General features: G+C 45.0%; 1 long non-coding RNA gene across 1 annotated transcript; it reads left to right on the top strand.

Annotated features, from left to right (window-relative positions):
* The first annotated feature begins 264 nt into the window (after positions 1–264).
* Positions 265–12,603, top strand: LOC116949724 (uncharacterized). Its single transcript, XR_012946232.1, has 4 exons — positions 265–930; positions 1,459–1,560; positions 4,950–4,996; positions 5,267–12,603. It is a non-coding gene; the product is annotated as an uncharacterized LOC116949724 (long non-coding RNA).
* The last annotated feature ends 1,455 nt before the right edge of the window (positions 12,604–14,058 follow it).

Here is a 14,058-nt window from a genome sequence, read left to right as displayed (position 1 = left end):
CCGGAGGACCCGGAGAAAAAATCCAGGTGACCACATGCAAACTCCAAATATACACTCACGACAACCCTTTGGAAATACGTGTACATTTTCAACAGCTGCAAACTGTTGTTGTTGGTTTCTACTTAATGAAGTGCGTTTTGTCCTCCACAGGCAATAACTTACATGGTTCAAATGTATTTAAATGTGGCGCTTAAAATGCATGCGTCCATACTCGGCGAGCTGGCGTGGAGTAGTCTGTGGTTAAGACAACCACTACCAGTTGCATACCTTCGTGTGTATAAGCGCATTTGAAAGCTCTTAGCAGTAAAGTCCGTGACGCAGAACATTACAATCTGTAAACCATACTGTGCTGTGATGTTGAGGGATTACTCAAGCCCATCATTCATCAGTGTTGATAAAGTCAGTACCACTTCATAGGGTAGTCAACAGTAGATTTCCTATGGATTGACTCGCCTTCCCACCATAGGAATGTGGAATTTCCGCCTCTGACTCAGGGCTGTAAATGGAAGATAAGCATCGTCTCGCAATGCTCATATAAGCAAGACATCGCTTTGACTCTTTGAGCTGTGCATGCCTGCACGTCATTACTGGCTTGTCAGTGTGTGTGACTGTGCAAGGAAGTGAGCGTTGAGTCAACAATGCGAATCGGTCAAACCGGGAGACCCAGCTGCGCGAGACAGCACTGTTGGGTAACTTCAGGTGACGTGGAGGCAGACACCAGGAAGCCTCGAGTATTTAAAACCGAACCAACAGAATTATCAGCGCTTTTGTTTATTTATATCCATGGGTAACGTTAACGGCGTACAGCGAATGATTGTAGAGCTGTGAAGACGACGAGTGGCGACCTCCATTAGAAGCGCTGCGACTGAAGGGCGCGCCTCGCCCACGTGCGGCACTGCAAGCGAAGTGCGATCAGGGAGTTCAATCTTGGTGTGTTGGTGCAGTGCTGTGGTCATCGGGTTCATTTTCATTTGAACTTGATTTGGAGCTTTCGTGACTGCAGGAATTACTTTTCAATTATTTGTGTATTTAAATGTGTATTAAACTAAGGCTACATTTAGGCTAGATTCAAGTTTTAAATGTTTTAAAATATTGTGTGTAGTCTGAATGAGATATTGCCATTTCGTATGCTCGTTGTATTCTCCATGACGCTAATAATAATTTTGAGTGATGTAACCCAGGTTGCTCTTGTAAAAGAATACATATTTCATGTGCAGTGGGACTCTTTAACCTTCTGTTTAATTAAGGGGAACGACTACAGCCCTGTTATTTACACGTTGAGGGCCCTGTTGAGATGCCACTGTGTCGTCAGTTTAGCCGTGCGTTGATCTATGCTATTCACATTGGACGATCAATTGCTTTCCTCTTATTTTGATCAATGTCTACAATAAATATTGAAATCAATTATTTCACTTAGAAAAACTCTTTAGACACCCCTATGCGATGCTTTCTGTCCAGGTCTCTGCTGTTGTCAGTTCCTGTTCTCGTTGCCACGGCCAGCGACCGCTTTGCATTGACCAAACCATCAGCAACAACTACAGCACCAGCATAACAATCCAGGTAAGAGTGCTTAATTCTCAACGTAATTATCTTTTAATTATGGCTGTGTGTGTTGTGTATATCTGTACAGTAGTTTCAGTGTATGTGTGTGTTGGAAGAGGTAGTGTAGCGGTTAGCAAACTTAGCGACCTACGTTCAATTCCCGTTCACGGCTGACGACCTGGCACGGTGCTTACTAACAGAACTTGCCCCAATAATCTGTTCAAGGCTACACTTGTGTGTTTGTAGGCATGCTTGCTTTTTTAGACCTGGTCAAGGCCTATGATGCCACAGATAAGCCTGGGTTATGGGGTTATTCTTCAGGCTGTCGAGGTTCCTGACCCTCTGCTCACAGTCATTAAGAACCTTCATGATAGTCGGCAGGCCTGGGTAAATCTGCGTTGTTCACCTTGAGGTGTGACAGGGATGTCCTTGGGCCCCTGCACGTTTAAAAAAAACATAATTTGAGAAGCTTTTCATGGCCGTACAGAAGGAATTTCCATCTGGTACAGATACAGTACAAGGCTAATTGATGCCTGGGTGCGGTAAAGGGCTGATTTCCTATTGGTTAACCATGTTACGTATGCTGATGGTCTGGTAATTGCTGTTCACTGAGGAGTTGGAGACTACTGCTGCACCTGGAGTGTGCCACGAACAGATGGGGCCTTACCATCAGCCCCACCAAAACAAAGCACCTGTTTGGGTATTTAGTTGTAAAATACTCCACCCCCTCACCTATGAAGGCCAGCATGATACTCAAGGGGGTGGGTAGCCAACACAACGCCCGGCCGCCTTTTTCTCCCCAGTGGCAATGTTTACTCATCGCACCAGGTGTCATTTCAGGCCGAGTCGACCTTGGAGAGGCCCACCAACTATCACAAATACATAAGCAGACAGACGCACACAGCTGTAGTGCATAACTTTCGATGGATAAAGCAGCATTTGAAGGAAACTTCTGAACTTGTGTTGTAGTGACTTAATTAGGGTATTAATAACCGTTAACAACAAAATAAATGGGCAACGCAGATTATTTGAAAGGGAGTTTGTATACTAACACAATTACTGCTACTTATAACTTTAGAACTCACTTTCTAACACCAGCGCTACTAATTGTATAGCCAAGACCTTACTCTCCAGCTAAGCTCGACTCTCTCTCAACCCTGGAAATCCTGTTGCCAAAGACCTCTTCACTCCTCTGGGCTCCGAGCACGTGGACGGCCCGCTCCTTTGTCCCATTCCAGCCACAGAACCTCTCAAAAGTGGGGGAAGGCCCGAGCTTCAAAGCCGCACTCTCTCCCCACTCCTTAGGCTCCATTATATTGCTCCTTCAGACCCCCATTTGTTGCCTTAACAAACAGCAACCTCCCCTCGAATGGAAACTGGGTCAGGGAGGTTTTCATTGTGGCACCCTGAGTGTCCTCTGCCAGAGTTATCCTGGTCACCACCCGAGATGACATTGTTCAATCATTCCAGTTGAGCCACGTGTAGTGACGTAAATGGAGTCACTATGGCAATTAGCACCAGTTATTGTCACAAGAGTCGAACTGTGCATCTTGAGCCTCTCTCTGGCACCAGAGTAGGTATGGCATCGAAGCGGGCCCTAGGGGGCATGGTTCCGGTGACGGTCAGAGAGAGGGCAAGTAAGGATGTGACAGTCTGGGTGAACCCGAGAGGGCACGTGACCGAGACAGGGTAGCGAGGGGGCCCAAAGGGTGGCTTGAGGGAGACGTGATGCTCGGTCTAGAACTTTCTGGTGAGATCCAGAAGGGGGCGTGGCCGAAGGCGAAGCGAGGCCACGCTCGGGAGCATAAAAGGGAGGTCCTGAGAGCAGTCGTGGCTGTCTGCTGGAATGGAACCCGTCGGTGCTAGTCTCTTCGATCCTCGGTCTTCAGTCTTCGGTCATTACGTTTGGCATCGTGGGTCAGGCAGTGTGTTGGCTGACTGACCCAGTTCTGTAGTTACCCCTTCGTGGTATAGTTAACCGTTGTTACGTTATGTAGTTACCCTGTTGGGGTTGTGTAATAAACGTGTTACCTTCAAGTTCAAGTGTGTGCCTCTGTAGAACCCACTACACATGTAAAAACACAGATGTCACCACCAGCTCCATTTCCTCATAGGTCATCAGGATCACGATATTAGCTTTCCTTCTTTTGCTGTCTCTTGTCTCGGCCACTTAAAGGAGCCTGGCCACTGTTTGTGGCAACCTCAGCAGGCTCTAGCCTGCTTTTAGCCCCCTCCAGGATCCGTTCTAGAATGTTCCTCTCCAGCCCAGGGGCCACCATCTCCAGGTCCAGTCTCAGTCTCCTTTCCTGGCTCTTTCTGAAGTCAACCTCGGCTTGAATCCTCTGGAGGCTGGGAGGCCTTCTATATCCCAGGGGCGCCTAGCCCAGAGATTAAAAACACTGAAGATGGAAGGGTCATGTCACGCCAATAAAACCAAAGCTAGAATCATAGTTTTTTCTTTGGCTGGCACTTTGAGATCACATGTGTAGTGCCGTAGATGGGCCGCACTCACCGGCAGGGGTGGACGGGGCCCATCTGCGGGCGGCACCTTGTACCGGCAGGGGAGTCGCCGAGTTGCCCTCTCAGCGGGAGGGGGCTGCGGGGTGTCACAGGATCCCACGCAGCCCCGCCCCTCGGTGCAGGAGGGGTGGGGGATGCGTGGGAATCTGAGATCCCACGGAGCCCCGCCCCTCGATGGGTAAGGGGCATAAAAGGGGACCTCCCGAGAAGCTCGAGACCAGTCGCAGCCGAAGAATCAAGACCAGCCACCTTAGGACCCTGGACCCCCTCGCCCCACTGTCCTTGTAAGGGCCGGGATGCTGTGTGGGCCAGTGGTGGAACCCTGGGACTCCCTGCCCGACGCCCTTGTAAGGGCGAGGTCCGAAGAAGCCAGAGGTCTACACCCGCACCTCGGCTGGGTCGGGTCAGGTAGCCTCCCCTAGGGTAATCATAGCCGGAGGACCCGACAGCGTAGCCAGTGTCAGGCATGCTAGAAGTAGGCTGTGTCCCTAGCCTGTATAAGGACTGTGTATGTACTGTATCGTAATAAAGAAGTCGCCTCTATGAGTGTCTCCGGAACCCATTACACATGTATGCAGTTTGTGCGTTGGCGACTGCCATATGAATATCGTACACCAATAGATTGTTTGAAATGTTTAAATATTGCAGCTTCAGTGCCAGAAACAATGCAGCACCTATTCATGAGGGTCTTACATAACACTAGCAATTTATTTACACAAGTAGTACACTACTGCCTTTGGGTTTGAAATAATCATGACTTTCAGGAGCTCGGTCGCACGGTACAGTTGTGTGTTTAATTTCGTGCAGCTTAATTTATACAACTGCATTGTTTAGCATATGAGATGTTTTGGAAATAGATAAAGCTGCTGAGAATTTCTCCTTTACAGAGGCAGTCGTGACATTTGGACAAGTGTCAGAAAGTGTCTTCACACAGGCAAGGTCACACAACTGTTTTGCAAATTACGTAATCAATATTTGAGCACAAAAGATACACAACCACTTTTTGAACTTTTAAAAGTAATTAAAGTTATGACTATTTTAACTTGAAATTTTTACTTCATCACTCGGTTTACGCTTAGTTTTTAGAATTTGTGTTGCTCAAGTGCTGTTATGAGTAAAACCTGTATAACTCCAGACATGCATATTACAAGAGTTTAAACAATATCATGAAAGTGCCCCTAATATCCGTGGTTTTATTTCACAGGACTTTTGGACGTTTGTCAGGAAGAGGATGGCGTTCATGGTGGTGCTATTGGCTGTAGTCTTAGTGATTATGTTGGTGTGCATGACTAATCTCATAAATGCCAATGAGGAAATGAAGGGCAAAGCCTCAAAAATCCACTCAATGCTCACAGAGGCCCATCAGCGTGAGATAAAAGAGGCTGTAAACACAACCCGTGAAAGCCTCATACAGGCCCACCAGCGGGAGCTAAATGCAGATTTAAGGGCCCGCCAGAGAGAAGAATTTAAACGTGAAGAGCTGTCGCATACCCATAAGCAAGATATGACTGAAGTTATAAAAAAATCATGCAATCAGCTTTCACAAACGCAGCAACTCAAGATAACCGAAGTCATAAAGAGAACTCAGGTGGACTTCTCACAGAGCCTCCAACGTGAAACAAATGAAATAATTAAACACGTGAATGAAGAGCTTTCACGGGTTCATCAACGCGAGATGAACGAAGCTTTGAGGAAAAACCATGAGGATATTTTGTTGAAACATCAGGAACAACTCGCCGTGGTTACAAGGGAACACTCGAAGAAACTAAACCAGCAGGCTCTGAAACTTTCTGCAAGTGTCCAACAAACACTGCAGTTACAGCACAAGATGAAGGTAATGGAGACTTCCTCAAAGCTTGTTATACGCTCAAGGTCACCTCCTCATCCCACACACATGCCTGCACAATATTTTTGGAAACCTCAGCTGGAGTCATTTACAGTTTCTCCAATTGGCATGGCACCCTCATTGTCCTCTCTACTCTTTGATCACTTCTACAACACAAAAGTCAGAATACCCGAGGAGACACTTCATGGTGTAATGGTGATAATCAAAGCAATCCTTTGCGATCTCTTGTGTGCGATGGTAAATCTTCCGAAAAATGATGGCTGCCCCAAGCTAGGACAACAAATGTTCTTAAGTGGAAGTGTTAATGAAAAGCTCAAAGTCTTTCCTCCAAATGAGTTTGAGTTTATTTTCCCTCTGGAACCTCCTAATGGTCTCCACTTTTATACTCATCTCTGTCATGAGGATAAGGACTTTAATGCAGATGCACTTGGATTTGGCATTGTGAAGGTTATTTCTGATGATGGTCATCGCATTCCAGAAACAACCAAGAACTTTACAGACATTATACATGGTGTAAACATGATTAATTTTCAGAAATTTAAGAAATGGTTCCAGCGTCTCGTTGATGAAGCAAAAGTGCAGATTGTAAAAAAATGGTCAGCATCCTATAAACTAACTTTCTTACACAACAATGCTTCCACCTGCCTTACCATCAAAAACAGATACGATCAACTGATATCAGTAGACATCGTGCCAGCCATTAAGGTTATGAATTGTGCCACTCACAGCCTTTACCACGAAGTGCCAGCAGCAGCACTTACCATGCTGTCTAAAGAGACCCCACAGGTCTACTTAGTGGCCAAGGAATGCAAGTACAAAGCACATCAGATAACAGGAAATCATATTTGGAGGCTGTCGTTTTCATCATACGAGGCAGCCTTTCTTCAACACGTCGATAGCAATCTCCCTTGTGGCTCCAAGTACAGAGAATGTCTAACGACTGTCAAGTTAATTGTAAACCTCGATAGCACGATCCAAGCTAACTCGCCTTTGACTTCCAATTTCCACTCCTACTTCATGAAAACCACCCTCTTTCATATGCTTCTTGAGGACCTCCAGGTCCTGGCAAAGGGAGGTGCTGCAAATCATTGGGTAGAGGAAGACTTGGAATCACTGATCCACCGCTTTTTGAGGCGCCTCCTAAAGGACTTGGAGAAGAAAGAGCTGAAGCACTTCTTCATTGGAAACGTTTATCTCGACAACCTGTTCCCAGTGCTCAAACGCTACAACCAGTGCCCTGGTGGCCTCTTTAACCTTTATTCCGAGAAGCTTGTCCAAGGAAACATGCTCCAGAAGATCAAGGCCAGGCTGGATAGGATCAACAAAAACCTTCTACAGGTTATCATGGAAAACATGCCCCAGCTGGAAGTGGAACAAAGGATGTGAGACCTCCAAGTTGCAGCCATGGAATTCTGAGGACCGTACTAACGCCTTAGAAAAATATGCAGCTTCATTGTCAGAGGTAACACGTAAAAAAACTGTTGCTGTGAGATCCAGAATATTTAGAAAAAACATTATTTTTGAGCTACAGGCTTTTAATATCTGATTTTCTTCATCTATCATAATCCACAGGCACTTGCATTGCCACCTAATCGATTACTGCATTGCTGTTGTTTGTTCCACATGACACACACCTTTTTAACTTCTTTATTCACACCCACATGCTCCAGCTCTTTCATCCATTCCACTCAACGTCTCCATTGTCCAGTCGTCGTTCAATGGCTCTATTGCCTAAAGTTTTATTCTGATCACTAATATTAATAAAAACTATAATTTATTTTTAAGTTAGGCCACATACATATCTTGCCAAATTTGTGTTGCTAATATCTACCACCACTTGGCATGGCCAAGCAAATTAAATTGTCAGGTGGTGTACATGCTTTAACGTGCAGATTATTGTTTCAGCTTACTGGTGAGTTGAAGAACAATTCTCAACCAAGGTTTAGTAATTGAATACGATATTTCCCTTAAAATTACGTCAATAATGGTAATCAGGAATTCAGAATAAATTTCAGTAAGTCATAATTCTGAATTCCTGTATATACAGGAACTTGGAGGGTCACCTAATATATAACTGCACTGTCGAAAGGGTCAAATTTTATTTCTACATTTAGTTATGAGAATTGAGCTAACACTTAGGAGTGAGTTGAAAAATAATAATTGAAGAGTGATACGCTTGTACACGTGACAAATTGTTTGACTGTTTGGTGGAGGCTCCTCAAGACACAACGTTGGCCAGATCATTACATGGCATACCCCAAAAATTAATTATGAAACGTAACATTAGCTACAGAATCTACATATTTCATTAATAAGAGTCTTCAGTTGTTTTTTCACTCATTTTCACTTGATTAAGCCAGAGAGTGGCTTTCACATCCCTGCTACACCATCAGTGGGCCTTGCTGAACAGGTTCCGGACAGGCAACCTCCATCGTTGGGGTCTTCATGACAACCCGCAGCTGTGACACTACAAGCAATTTCGCATATTGTTGATCACTGTCCACTGAGGTCTAGGAAACCTACATGTGACCGAGGATGCTGTCACATGGCTTAACAAGTACGCACTCACTGAACATCCCTTGTAGATGCGCCACAAGTCCAGGGGTGCAGTGTGATGCTAATTGTCTGGCACTGCTAAGATGGTCTTTAGAAGACTTTGAAATGTTTGGGCCCATTGTGGACAGAATGGTGTTTATCTATGGTTGGGGGTGCCTTGGATGCATAGCTTCGAGTGAATTTCCTTGTATTAGGTTTTCTGTGGATGTGACCAGAGCTAGTAACGTCTTGCATTTTGCTATCAAATGGTAATATCCAAGCCACTTAACAACTTTATTGGCAATCAGCTTTCTCACTCGAACTTTAATTTCTCGTGAGGGAGAATCATCAATGTTGGGCAGCTCTGCAGTCACGTGCAGTCAGAGTGGCACACAAACCAAAACGGTGTCAAGACACCCAGAGCCACACACCAGTCGGTTCGGCCCGACCCAAGACAATCTGGATAGTTTGTGCCCATGTACACATCCGTGTGATGAGAGGTGTCAGGCAGTTTGATCCCAGGCGAGCAAGTAACCTAAGAGGCCATAATATATGTTTATAGTATCCCATTATTACTTGCGTACTTGTGCTGCTCTTGATGGTCTCTGCTTTATTTAATATTTCACTGAAATTCATAGTTTAACTTATTTTGATCCGTGCTGTTAACTTAGCTGTTTACACCATGTCACTAAATCCATGAGCTCTTTCGAGCCAGGTGTGTTCGCCTTGTTTTACACGATCCCTGGTCTCAATGCATAATTTGTCACAACCCTATTCCTGAACTACGATTTTCACACCGTGTCACCCAAATCCAAAATGGTTATACTTTTAAATCTGTACCTCTCAACTAGCATTACCCTTTCTGGTCATCCGCTTGCTTTGTTGTTATTTGCACACCAACTGTACTCACGGGAAATCCTTGATAGAAACAGCTTAAACATTATCTGATCCACAAAATTATAAGGAATGCAAAGGTAAACTTGCATGATACTTTGTTCGAGGGCATTTGTTGTATATATTCCTTTAAAAAAAAAATATTAAGAATGATTCTGCCTATTTTTATAAGTTTGATCTGGATGTAAAACTGGTGCACGAAAAGGCAAGTCACCCCTCACCTCTCACACCCCGCTGCCTCTTGCCTCGCCACACAAAAGGCAGCCGGAGGAAGTAGTCATAAAATGTAATTATAAAAAACAGGTGCAGAGGGGGGGGGGCTAATGAGATTCTGTGGGAAATGCCATAAAAACATGCACAAATATCAGGGGCCACGGATCTCCCTGGACGGCGAGAGCTGTCGGGGCGGTCGGACATTACAACTGGCGTTTTTCCTTTTTTTAATACAACAGTAAAAGTTCAAAGCTTAGCCATAAGAATAAGTCGACATTATATACTTCCAACACGCTCACCAAGCTTAAAAACCAGGATACAGTCTACATTAGTTTTTTTGTTCACTTTGTATTATTTTTATTCTTCTATCTACGTGACTTTACCGAAAGAACTAAAGAGTATGGATTCCTGCAGTCACGAAAGTTTTAAGTCAAAACTTAGCTATATCTTCAACCTCAGGATATAAAAATATAACTCGATAATAAGAAGCACGGATCCCTGGCGATACAGATGGGGAACAAAAGGTTAATAAAACCCTCGGAATACCTGTGGTAACAACTATGGTATATCACAAATCTTGAAGCATAAACCAACTGGTAATTATGAAGCATTAGACCTAGGGTCATTCAGAAGAGATACAAGGCGAAATAGGTCTATCACACACGACCAAGATAATATGTATTTCATAGGATCATAGCATCATCAACCGCCTTTGTCTTCCATCAGCTAACACAGCACATGGTAGCAATAAATTATTTTGCAAGGGGAGACGACTCCCCTTAATATATCAAACACCACGCAAGGACTCCAAACCGCGACGTGAGTGCTGTAAAAGACTGCTCAAAACATACTTTGAGTCACTTGCAGAGTCAAAACTGTGGAAAGTGATACGGTACCAAGCTATAAGAGGTGTGAAATCATTGTTTAACTTCCAACCCGTGCACAAAAGGCGACGACTTCAAAGGCCACAGCGATCCTCTGCGTGAAAAAGACATTGTAACCCCCCTCCCTCCATAATTATTGCATAAAGTTGAAAAACTAGTAAAACACACTTAGGGGCAATTGAAGGCATCTGTTTCCACAAATGGCGAGATGGCTGGAGGAAGGGGGCAGGAACCAGGCCTTGATGTGACTTAACAGATTACTTCAATAAATTAGAACCGACAAACGCACACCCGGACAAACAGCTGCCCCTTTGTGAGGAGGCGAGCCGAGGTGGGAGATTTTCGAATATAACAACGAGCAGAAACAACGTGCAGAAACCACGCACATCAGTCTAGCTGCGGCAAACTCCGGGGGTGGGCTCTGCAATCGACCATGGATGATGACGCTTGCAGAGGAGCGATGTGTTGCCGAGTGTGAGCGGCACTGACAGACGAAGTAGCGCTAAAGTTGTTTTCTAAATTGAGTGCCAGCTCCCACCAGAAGCTGCAGCAAGAGAGAAAGAGAGAGTGACGAGCAACGACAAGCAATCAACCTGGAGAAAGGGCGGAAAGCACCAAGCGTCTTCCAAGCGAGCATCGCACAGGACCAGCAGCAGCAGCGGCTAATGCCTAACCACGAGCGTGCGGACTCGGAAGCCGAGCACACTCCTGCAAAGGTCGAGTCTGCAAGGATCAATCGTGCCTGGTGCAAGGATGACAGTATGGAGCATGGGAGAGAGCATGACCGGCGCAACCGAGAAAGAGTGTCGGCACTGGCGAAGGCGCCGGGTGTTCGACACACAGACATCGACAGAACCGAGACAAGTGTGAGGAGCAGCGACCGGCGAACGAGCTGCAAACGCTATCGGGCACCGCCAAAGGCGATCTTCGTGCCAAGTCAACAACCATCCAGCAGTGGAGAAGCCTGGAGCTGCCACCAAGAGAGAGAGGGCGCGTGTGTTCAACAGACATGCACACATGCCGTCCCAGCAGCCCTGCTGGGAACCAGAGGTATTCGGTACAAAGAACGCTGTACCGCGTAGGCCGTTAAATCGACAAGTGGCCAGAAGACACGCATAACACGCATATCGGGACTAATATGATTGCTCCAAAAGTTTTTTTGCGTTTCAAAAAGGGTGACCATCCTAAGATGGTGCGTTAATATTAGCTGATCGTGAAACAAAATCGGGCCATTCAGCTGCATGAATACGGTCGTTTAGAAGTATTTATACGCATCGATGTTTATACGCATCGATGTTACGAATCCACACACTCACAGGAATGCTATTGTGTTGAGATTTTTTTTATTACAGAATCTTGCCCCCGAATTCATTGAAGCCCATTTGCCAACTGATAAGCATCTTATAGGCAAACAGGTTCACTGCCGCACACTATTGTGCCAGGGCATTTCGTTAATTGCATACTGATAACTACTTTTGCCTTAGGCACATGTTTCTTTCTTACTGTTAGTATGAATATTGTTACAATTTTTTAAAAGGATTTTTTCCTATCGCTGTGTATGCTCGCTCGACTCTGAGAGAATAGCCGATTGTTCTGTGCTCAGTTTAACAAACGTAACCATTGAGGGTTAATTGTACGGATCAATGAGTATGACATCTCCGGGAGTACTGTGTTGACAAAGCCGAGCATAAAGTGTTCGCATATTGGAGTGTTTTTAGATATTAAAATTGCTTAACACAGAAGACTAAGTGAGTCCTTCCTAAGTTAATGCATAATCTTAATTATAAGAACTGTATCTGAATTTTGAGACCTGACATATAACACACTAAAACATAATCAATAAAAGTTCAAGCAAGAATCATTGTATAATCACGATTGGTAATATACCCCTAGACAACGAAGCCGAGCATAATTACATACACTTGCATAACTTCATACAATTACACCTTCATTTTATTATAACGATTGGTAATAACCCTAGACAACGAAGCAGAGCCGAATTAGCATACATTCTTAATTTACATAATTATATCAATTGGCATAAATTCGTAAAATTACACGTAACTTTTTTTTATTTAATTTGCTTTTTTTTCAAGAGCTAATATTTATGTAGAGGTGTTATTCCGCACTCCCCATGTTGTCAGCGGGTAGCATCACTATTGGGTCAACAGGAAGCGGAAGAGTGACTACGCCAATGTTAAAGGACTATGGCCAAAGGGGCAATTGTGATCTCTGGGATAACGGATCCTGGGACACAGTCCCCAAATCCCGGGAGGGGGGACTGGGGGATGACGTCACCCTTCTAGGACCTGGTGGAAGGTTCTGGAAGGAAGGCGTAGCAAGCCCCGGACCTGTTTATGGGCCCTGGACCCCAAGCTTTGCTGTCCTTCTAAGGGCCGGAGCTGAGTGAGGCTAATGGTCAGGACCCGAAGACCCTGGCACGGTCGGGTCAGCATACCCTCCCCTAGGGCCCCTAGCCGGAGGACTGGGGATTAGCGGGGTCCCAGTATTAGGCCCGTGTAGTCCGGAGGCCGTACCTCCCCAGGTATCGGGTGAAGGGGCCGCTACCCCTTGTGTAAAATATTCATATTCTTGGTTCTTTCGCGTTTTTGCTTTTATTTGAAATTATTAATTTATTTTTTACTTTCTATCTACGTGACTTTACCGAAAGAACCAAAGAATATGAATTCCTGCAATCACGAAAGTTTTAAGTCAAAACTTAGCTAGATCTCCAACCTCAGGATATAAAAATATAACTCGAGAATAAGAAGCACGGATCCCTGGCGATACAGACGGGGAACAAAGGTTAATAAAACCCTCGGAATACTTGTGGTAACAACTATGGTATATCACAAATCTTGAAGCATAAACCAACTGGTAATTATGAAGCATTAGACCTAGGGTCATTCAGAAGAGATACAAGGCGAAATAGGTCTATTACACACGACCAAGATAATATGTATTCCATTGGATCAGAGCCTCACCAACCACCTTTGTCTTCCATCAGCTAACACAGCACATGGTAGCAATAAATTATGTTTGCAGGGGGGGGCGACTCCCCTTAATATATCAAACACCACGCAAGGACTCCAAACCGCGACATGAGTGCTGTAAAAGACTGCTCAAAACATACTTTGAGTCATTTGCAGAGTCAAAACTTCGGAAAGTGATACGGTACCAAGCTTTGAGAGGTGTAAAATCATTGTTTAACTTCCAACCCGTGCACAAGAGGCCACGACTTCAAAGGCCACAGCGCCCCTCTGCGTGAAAAAAACATTGTAACCCCCCCCCCTCCTTCATGATTACTTATTGCATAAAGTTGAAAAACTAGTAAAACACACTTAGGGGCAATTGAAAACATGTTTCCACAGATGGCGAGATGGCTGAAGGGGGCAGGAACCAGGCCCTGATGTGACTCAACAGATTACTTCAACAAATTAGAACAGACACACATGCACCCGGACAAACAGCTGCCCCTTTGTGAGGAGGCGAGCCGAGGTGGGAGATTTTCGAATATAACGACGAGCAGAAACCACGCACATCAGTCTAGCTGCGGCAAGCTCCGGGGATGGGCCCTGCAATTGACCATGGATGACGAGGCTTGCAGCGGAGTGATGTGTCGCC

The sequence above is a fragment of the Petromyzon marinus genome, chromosome 37, assembly GCF_048934315.1.
Source record: "Petromyzon marinus isolate PM22_M1 ecotype Great Lakes invasive population chromosome 37, UKy_Petmar_22M1.pri1.0, whole genome shotgun sequence".
Taxonomy (NCBI): Eukaryota; Metazoa; Chordata; class Hyperoartia; order Petromyzontiformes; family Petromyzontidae; genus Petromyzon; species Petromyzon marinus.
This window is presented reverse-complemented; position numbering and strand designations above follow the sequence as displayed.